The sequence below is a fragment of the Coffea arabica genome, chromosome 11e (genome assembly GCF_036785885.1).
Source record: "Coffea arabica cultivar ET-39 chromosome 11e, Coffea Arabica ET-39 HiFi, whole genome shotgun sequence".
Classification (NCBI taxonomy): domain Eukaryota; kingdom Viridiplantae; phylum Streptophyta; class Magnoliopsida; order Gentianales; family Rubiaceae; genus Coffea; species Coffea arabica.
Window position 1 is genome coordinate 18,491,558 of NC_092331.1, and position 9,423 is coordinate 18,500,980.

A 9,423-nucleotide genomic window follows, 5' to 3' on the forward strand; every position below is an offset into this window, starting at 1 on the left:
CATGTAATCATGATGCACAGGTCTATGACTTCGCTTGCTTTTTGAAATCTGAAAATTACGTAGGATGTGCTTTTTGAAAGCTAAAAATTCTATATGATGTAAATTCCTCCTTCCTGCAGTAGTTTTCCAAACTTTGCAGCTTGATTTGCACTAACAAACGCAAGAATGTGGTTGTCCTACAAATAGTCATACTCGTTAGAGTTAAAAATATAATTTACTTCGAAATGGCATAATGAACTGAAATTCAATTACCAGTTCATCTAAGAGTATGATCTCCAACCTAATTAGATTTCTAGATTTTGTACTAATAGCATCCCACATTCTAGTTACCTTCACCTTAATGATCCAATCATCTTTCATTGGAGTTAGATCGTTCAGCAATTGATATGAACATGCCATGACTCGAGACTAATACCTGCATAAATATAGAGAATCTAATCAAACATATTTCACAACTAAAAATGTTTTATGGAATATAAGAATTACAAATGGTATTAATCATAAAAGTAGATATAGTATAACCACCCATGCAAAAGTATCAAAAATCTCTTTGTAAACAATGTTTTTCGTGTAACAATCTTCACAAGTGTCATCATTATTTAACAAAAATTTTAAGCCATCATGTGAAGTTACTCTAGAAACAGCAACATATAATAGACCATGGCTAAAAACAGGCTTCGGCAAACCAAGTTTTACTCTGTGAAAAGTTTGACCTTGGCTCTTGTTAATAGTCATCACGAAACAAAGTTTTACTAGGAACTACCTCCTTGAGAATTCGAATGGCCACTTTAAATCAGAAGGTGTCATTTCTATTGTGATGACCCCACCTCCCTCTAGGGCGTACCCCAGAGTTTAGCGAACCGCCTACCCAGTTCTCGGCAGGACTTACTCACTCACGTCAAGAAAATAGGGTGCAACCTCAAGAGTAAAGGAAATAACAATTTTCAAGTTTGGAACGTACAAATACATTCATTTCTATTTCAATCATCCATACAATCCCAAATATATCAAAAGATATGAGTTCCAGATAAATTCAATCCTAATCGAGCACTAGCGCGAGTACAATCGTAAAATTTCCAAAAACTAGACTATGCTAGCATGTGCCAATCTCACGCCCTCGCTCGTATCCCCTATAAGGAAAACAAATTTAACGGAATAGGGTGAGCTAAAGCTCAATGAGATTCCAAATCGCAAGTTGACCATTATTTAAAAGTGCACGTATCAAAGTAGCAAAGTAGTGAGCATAACAAGTTCACAAAAATGAGGAATAACACTTCAAGTAGCAAATCTCAAAATGAGCGAGTTTAAAATTCTTTTTCTAAAAGAAACAATAACACTACGAATAACAATCAAAATATAAGGATACAGATGGCTCTCATGAGCCAAATTCCCGTTGCTTCACCAGAACTTGATCAAGTATTAGTTGACACTCCATCAACTTTCAAGTAAAGTAACCAACCCAGTAGTGTTTTGCTTCACACCAATCCGTCCACCATTCAACCCCCTTACCGGGCCCGAACACCAACTAAACACTGGTGGTAATACTCGAGTATACCGATTAATCGAGGAGATATCACTCCACTCGACAAAACAAGAGACCCATAATTCGTTATCTAATCGACCAAACCCTTGCCGGCTGGACTCGATTAACTAATCAGTGGGGTTTGGGTTCCCAAGTAGTCACTATAATCGATGACCAATCAACTTAGTCAAGAGAAAAGTACGGAGACGGGAATGAGAGGTACCTCCCACTCGTATAGAGTGTGATACATACTGCTGCTCAGTACTTTCAAGTCAAGCACAAGTACAAATACAAGTACAGGTCAATGCAAATCAAGTCACTTGTACAAGCATGAATGAGATATCAAGTATTTAGTTGAATTAGGGCAAGTGTGTAACACACTTAGGGCAAGTGTGTAACACACTTGCCCGACCAAACCAAGCAAATCTTATCCGATCACGTTGGTAAATCAAATATCAAGTTCAATCATGTATTTGAAAGCACTCACCAGAGATTTAGTGCTTGTCAAAAATCACGTTCAGGTGTAACTCCGTGGTTGGAATCCAAATCTGCGATACAATATCATTTAAAAATTTGAAATCAACTAGGGATCGAATAGGAGTTTCGCTTCAAGAAGATCAAGTAAATGAAACTCATTTAGATAGGGTTCATGTTACGTATCAAACTCTAGAAAATTCATACTCGCTCTTTTGGTGTTGCTAAAGAAGCAACTAAAACTTTTGAATTCGCATTTGAGTCTAAAAGACGAGGAAAACATATTCCGAGTGGTCACTACTTTTATTTTTCCAAGGGTACGAGTTTCGGCCAAATTTCCGCTTATATACCTTTACGGAACAAGACTCGAATATCATAGACAATCCAAGTTCAGTTCGACCTCAAATCTTCACTCAAGTTGCGAATACACACGCCTAACCCTCAAGTGAAAATTTGGGCGACATGCCCTTTGTATTTAACTATTTTTCAGCCATTTATGGCTTCATTATTTTCTTCAACTCAGCCCCAAAGTCACACATAAGCAATGTTAACACAATAGCCCCTCAACTAGGCTCAATGTCATCCAATTACAAGACAAGTCTAGCAATACAACTATCAAAATCAAAGCTGGAACTAGTATTAAAGAAGAATAACTAAGTAACAGGTTTGTCATCTTCTGGCATTTTGGTCACAACTGAAGCTACGCTTATCGGATTGGAGTAAATTTTATAGCATTTCGAAGCTAAGACAGAGACCTACATTTCCTATGAAGACATCGATACCCAGTTCTTTCATTTTCAAGGTCAAAATGTGAAATTTCAGAGAAAATAGAAAGCTACCCGTGAAATAGGGCATTTGGGCAGTCAGGAGTATTTTAGTCATTTCACACTCTACAGTCGATTGAGCTGAAATAGTACAGGCAGATATTTAACTCCATTCCCTACAACTTTTATGTTTTGAGCAAGACCCGATTCGGCCTTTATCATGGACGAATATACAGGTCAGAAACAGGGCAGATTCATCATCAATGCTGGAAATTATACCCTAAGCTGGAAAATCCTTTAGGCAAGTTAAACTAGCCTATAAAACTTCAATTTTTCACATAGCAAAGTTATCAAAACATGGAAAACTCTCAAGCATCACATATTAGCAGAAAATTCACTATAAAAACTGAAAATTTCCATCACACCACTTCAAACCATAACATGTCTCATAAAACTACATATTTTGCAACTCTAAACCACAAGGATGCTAGTATTAGAAGTAAAGAGAGATTTCTTGCCATAAATACCTTAAACCCTATGCAAAGAGGCTACCAACACCTTTATCTTCCCAAATCACTCCATAAAAACCCTTAAGCTTCCTTAGAGATCCACTTTTATGGACTAGTTTGCAAAACTAATAGTTGAAACTCAAGATTCAAGCAAGAAAGTGAGGTGCAAGATGAAGTCTCTCCCTTGTTTTTCCTCTCTCTATTTTCTGCCAAGACAATGAAAAATGAAATGGTTTTGGTTCAATGTTTACAAGAGGAAGACTAAGAAAGGCTTGGTCAAAGGGTCTTGGTCAAGACGTTGGATGGATTTTTGACAAATAGCACAATCACAAATATTTCCACCAAAATATCTTTCTTTTCCTTAGTCAATAATGGTGGTTGACTTAAGGGTTAATTAAGAACTAATTAGTTCAATTAAAAACAAGGAGATTAAGGTAATAAAGTAGTGTTTAAGTGATGTATTCAATCGGTAGCAAACGGTGCACGTCGGTTCAAGCCGATTTTCCTTAACTCGCGCGTACTTGTGTTTTTACTTATGGTTCACTCACTTATTATTAACACTTCTAATCACACACTTTTTCTTACCTAAAACTTACTCTTAACTACCAAATTTAGTACACACACCTCACCAAGTGATCACACTACCAAAATGCACCAAAAACACACCAAAAACCCTAGTATGCACAAAAAAACCCTAACTTATGCCATTCCTTTAGAAAATCATAACTTGAGTTATAAATATAAAAAATTCATACAACTTGGCCTGTTAAAAACTAGACTTCAAATACTAATAATCTTTAGAAGACACCTCAAAGAAATTCAGGTCATAAGTTGGTCCAAATTGAGCCATAAGATATTACAACATTCCTATTGTTACTTGAGCAGGGCAGAATTTTCAGTCAATTTTGCCAATTTTCTGGAATTTATAGAGATTGAATCAAACTCTGAATTTTTCACCATAGAAAGCCCTATGAGTCTAGTTTCAAACACAACAAACGAAACTCAATTTCGACTTTCCCATACTAAGTTATAGCCAATTTCCCAAAGTTGCGCAGAGCCTCCTGCGAAAATTTCTACATTTTCTAACAACTTGAGAATATGAAACTTTTCTTAACAAATTCACTCTCTTGGCTCAAATTCAACCATTAAATCAACCAAGAATCAAAGGTAAGTGAGTTCACATAAGGGTTATAAAGACAAGTAAAATTTCGGGGTCTCACATCTATCCTATGGATGAAATACTTTTTTCTAAGATTACTACTAGTAATGATCTCAACTTCAATTACCATTTCCATCAACTATGTAACAATCATTCTGGTTCCATTGCAAAGTCCTCTATTTTGATTCAAATTATTGACTCCCCAATTTTTAGCTGAATTTCATGATTTGGCAGCCTTAAAAATTCAAACTGTTCAAGAATTTAGTTGGATATAAATTATATTGCTCTTCCGTTAGACCTGTACTGGGACAGATTTTGTCAGAACTAAGATAAGTTTTATTTTCTTTGGAATAGATTGAAGGACATATAAGTTGATTTCATCTACAACATCATTAGTCGATGCTAAAATGGCTTATCTTGAACATAGAATGGATCGCTATAGTTTGATAATAAATGAGGATACGTGCTATTAATAATTTCTTCCATTGGATTATCTCCCTTTGGAATCAAAAGATCATCAGGAATCTTAACCCAAGAAGCTTCATTATCCTCTCCCATTGAATGGCTTTCAGGTTTACCATCTCCAAGATCTAGCACCCTTTGCCCAAAATCTTTGAGCAAATTTATGGTTTCTAGATTTAATGACGTAGCCCTCTATCTCATATTCGCAGTTAAGACAAAACTTTACGGTGATCCCAAATCCTGGTAGATTTACTAATTAAGGCTCCAACTACTTCTTCTCTACCACTTTTAGGAACTAATGTATTGGTCTAAAATCACCTCCTAGAACCATAACTTTCCCTCCAAAAACCTTGCTTTCAGAATAAGAATCGTGTACATGCATTATATCTTTGAATGTAGTATCGACTGCCTCAAATGCATTTCTGTGTTCCATTGGAGCCTCATCCCATATAATTAATGATGCTTTGCATATTAGTTCTATCAATTGTGATCCTTGTTTAATATTATAACTCAGATTACTATCAAGTTTTATCGGAATCTTAAATTTCGAATGCAAAGTTCTTCCTCCAGGCAATAAAAAGAAAGCGATGCCTGAAGATGCAATAGCCAGAACAATTTTTCCTTTAGATCGTAATGTTGCAATTATAGTCTTCCATAGGTAAGTCTTTCCAGTTCCACCGCTACCATACACAAAAAAGAGGCCACCTATTCCCGTCCTTACTACATCTATAACAGCATTATAAACATTTTGTTACTTCGCATTTAAACCGCTATATTAATTTGCATGTTCACGAGCAAGAGCTTCTCTATTGTAACTCAATTCTTCTATAATTAATATGTTTGTAACATCATTTGTCAAAGAAATATCTGGATAAGGAATAGAGAAGAATTCTTTTAATGTTCTATTATTCCTATTCATCAGTTTCTCAATCTCAAAAAGGGAATAGTTCTGATTGTTGAGAGGTTAAATTTAAATCATCACCCCATATATGACGTTGGCGATATATGATATCATCTGATGGTGATTCCCAATTATGTTGCCACAATTGCAAAGGGTCAACAACTTCACAAAATAATAAAATTGTCACAAAAAACTCTCATAGTTGATGACCAGTTTACCAGGTGGATGCTTCAATTATTACTTGATGCCATTCATCATCACCACTAAATAATCCCACGGCTTGACATGCAGCCATAAATGTGGAATAAATCACACCATTAACGATTCTAGTGTTCTCAAATTTTTTTTGCACCTTTAACAATATTTAGAAGCATACACAAGTAGAATCTTTCACCATATGTTGGATGGGCATAATAAATCCTTCTTATAGATATGTTTCACTTTCTCAAATACCATTTCTTTGCTTTTACTTGCTATCGTAAGAAAGCTAGCATAGGTAAGACCTCTATCTATTGCATTAACCTTGTTAGATTCCATCCATTCTGTAAACATTGTATTTTTAACATCTTTCTTGTTAATCACATCATTCAAATCATCTTCATCATCGAAGACAACATTTTGCTCATCTGGTAGATGGAAGCTTAATCTTTGGACAATCTAAATACTTTTTTTATTTCATCAAGTTTAATGATAATTTGATTTTCAGTGGATACATTTTCTTCTACAATGAAAGTTGATCTATCTCTTCCCTTATTCGCATACTTGAATAAGTATTTGATAGACCAACCTTGATTATACCACTCAACATTAATGTGAGCTTGAAACTTGACAACAAGATTAATATTGTGTGATATAACCCATCTATTATCAATTAATATCCCCTCTTTCATTACTGATCTTCTGTTGTTTCTTCTTCTGTACACTGGATAACCATCTTTAGAAATTGTTGTCTCAACATGGAAGTTCTTTGGGAAGCATTTGGAACAGTTACTATCAGTCATGCATGGAGAATTCAAATGACCAACACCACATGGCCCATGTATCATATCCTGAACCACTGATTCAAATGCTAATGGATCCGAATCTTTGTCTGGGAGTTCAGCTAAAATGATTTTATTGATATCTGATACACTACACGGTTTAACATTAGCATGTAAAAAAAGTAATATATGTATATGTGGTAGCCCTCTTTTCTGGAACTAATTCATATATATATATATCTACAAAAGTAGATGGAAGCTTAATCTTTGGACTACTGGTGTTTGGACTACAAAAAATAGTTTAAACAAGTTTAGTTGAAGAATGCAAATGAAAATTTGTTGATGAAGAATATTTTAATTTTAGATTTACTTGCCATAACATGGCCAAAATGTTGTCCTTCCAACAAATCTCTCATTAACTGGTCGACTTTTGTTTTAAAAACACAATCAACAATACCAGGTTGGTCATCTTTTTTTTTTTTTTGCTCTGAAATCCAGTTTAAATAGTCTTGAATTTCTGACAATTTTGGATTGCAAATAAATGTGATAAAAAGGTTAGGACGATCTATCCAACAACAAATAACCATTACATCTTGATAGTTTTGGATCATATATCTTAGCCCACCTTTAAAAGTTTATAGCAAGACAAATCTTCTTCCAATAGAAAATGGTGTTATGTTTCCTCCAACCACTACATCTTGTAGTACAAATCTACTCTAAGTTTTTTCTAATCCAATTTAAATTTGATTCTTCAATTGAAGTGTATGCATCAACACCATATTGTTGATATAGACGTCCTGTAAAAGCTAAAGTGCTTGTCTTGCCAATTCTATTTCGCATCCTATAAGCATAATATTCACGCATGTTGACAAATTTTCTTTCTTTTTTTTTTTCGTGATCCTGTCTTCATGGGTGTTATTTAGCGGAATATCAATCCTAAAACCATCTTCTTCATAAAGAAAGATAATGGGATACTGCATTGCCACGAAACTTGGATGCAATTCAGTTATTCTTTTCAATCCACCACCTCTTTCTTAAACAATAACATCCCGATTACATGTTGCTTGTTGACCATATCCAACAATTAGTGCAGCAACCTTAGATACTGTCAGTAAATTATATTTTCTCCTATCTCGTTGCTGATTACTAATCAATCTAATATGGACATCTCTACATTATGAACTTTGAAAATGACCCCAGTCCATTCTAAATACTTTAACCAAAGAATTGTGTTCGTCCAACATTTGTATCAAACCTTCGACTATTGTCGAGTCAAGACCACTATATTCTTCAAATGAAAATAGACAGCGAATTCTATTGCTGATTTCATTTTGTGCGTCATGAATGTACAATTGCATCCACCATCCTAACTGGTTAGAATTTAGCAACAATGATGATTTTGATCATTTATGTGAAAAACATATGGTCCACCACCATTGTTTATCTGTCTGTCAATAACTTCCCCAAAAGAAGTGAAAGCTAACATCATATTGTAAACTCTAATTTTTTTTCTGAATTTTTTTGATAAACTATCCCCATTATAAGTCAGTAGTCTTTTCAAGAATGCAGGAGGTTCACAAAGTACCAGCAATTTGATCTTTCTTGTTGACAACATTGAGAGAACTTAAGTTTTGTAGTATCAATGGTCTTATTAGTTGTCTCTTCATACCACATAATAGCTCCACAATCCTTACAACTGAGGTCCAAAACTCCAAAGTTTAATTGATCTTTCTACAAAAGTTCAAAATAATATTGTTTGATATGTTCTATTAAGTTAAACATATGTACTAAATTTATGTATGATACATACTTTGAGAAGGTACCAGGCACATATCATTATGTATGAGTCATTAGTTTGACTATTAGCATCAGATTCCATCTAGCATCTAGTAATATCAATATATCTGGAGTGATATGAGTTGGATATCAAAGGACAATAAATTATTTTTGAAGACTGGTCGGTTGAGAGGTGGCTTACATTAGAGAAGGCATTATTAAATTGATTCTGACCAATATTGTCAGTCTCAAGAATACTGGATTGGTGATTGGCAGAGGTTTGACCAGAAAATTGATTATGTTAAGGAGACAATTCTAAGTAAATAGCAACACCAAAAAGTTGAGAACAATCTAATTCATAAATTTCAGATGAATGATTATTTGTAAGTTGGGTAGTTATAGTTGTTATAGAACCATTTTAATTCACAATAGAGTTTGACAGAATATTCATACCAACCGATCTAACAGGAATGTTGCAATTCATTGAATTATTTTTTACCAAATGTATTTGGTTCTGATCAGGAGCAAAATGCAACGTTGATGATATTGGAAGGTCATGATTTCTGTGAGAACCCTGAAAAATATATATATAAATATCAGTTTGTATTTCATTTGCACTTCTTTTAACTTTTTAATAAACTTTAGCATTAATTTCCCTTGTCTGCAAATAAGTCCGTAAAAACAATTTTATGTGAAGAATAATATAATTTTCCCAAGATATGAATTTTCTTGACTTTGCTAGACTAAATTAATACATCTGGAGTTAGAATAATTTATCGCCTTAAAATAAAATGCTAAAATACTTAGTTTTCTTTATGTTAAAAATTAATGCTACCTGAGTAGATTAATTATATAAAATTTCTTGAATTCCACTAA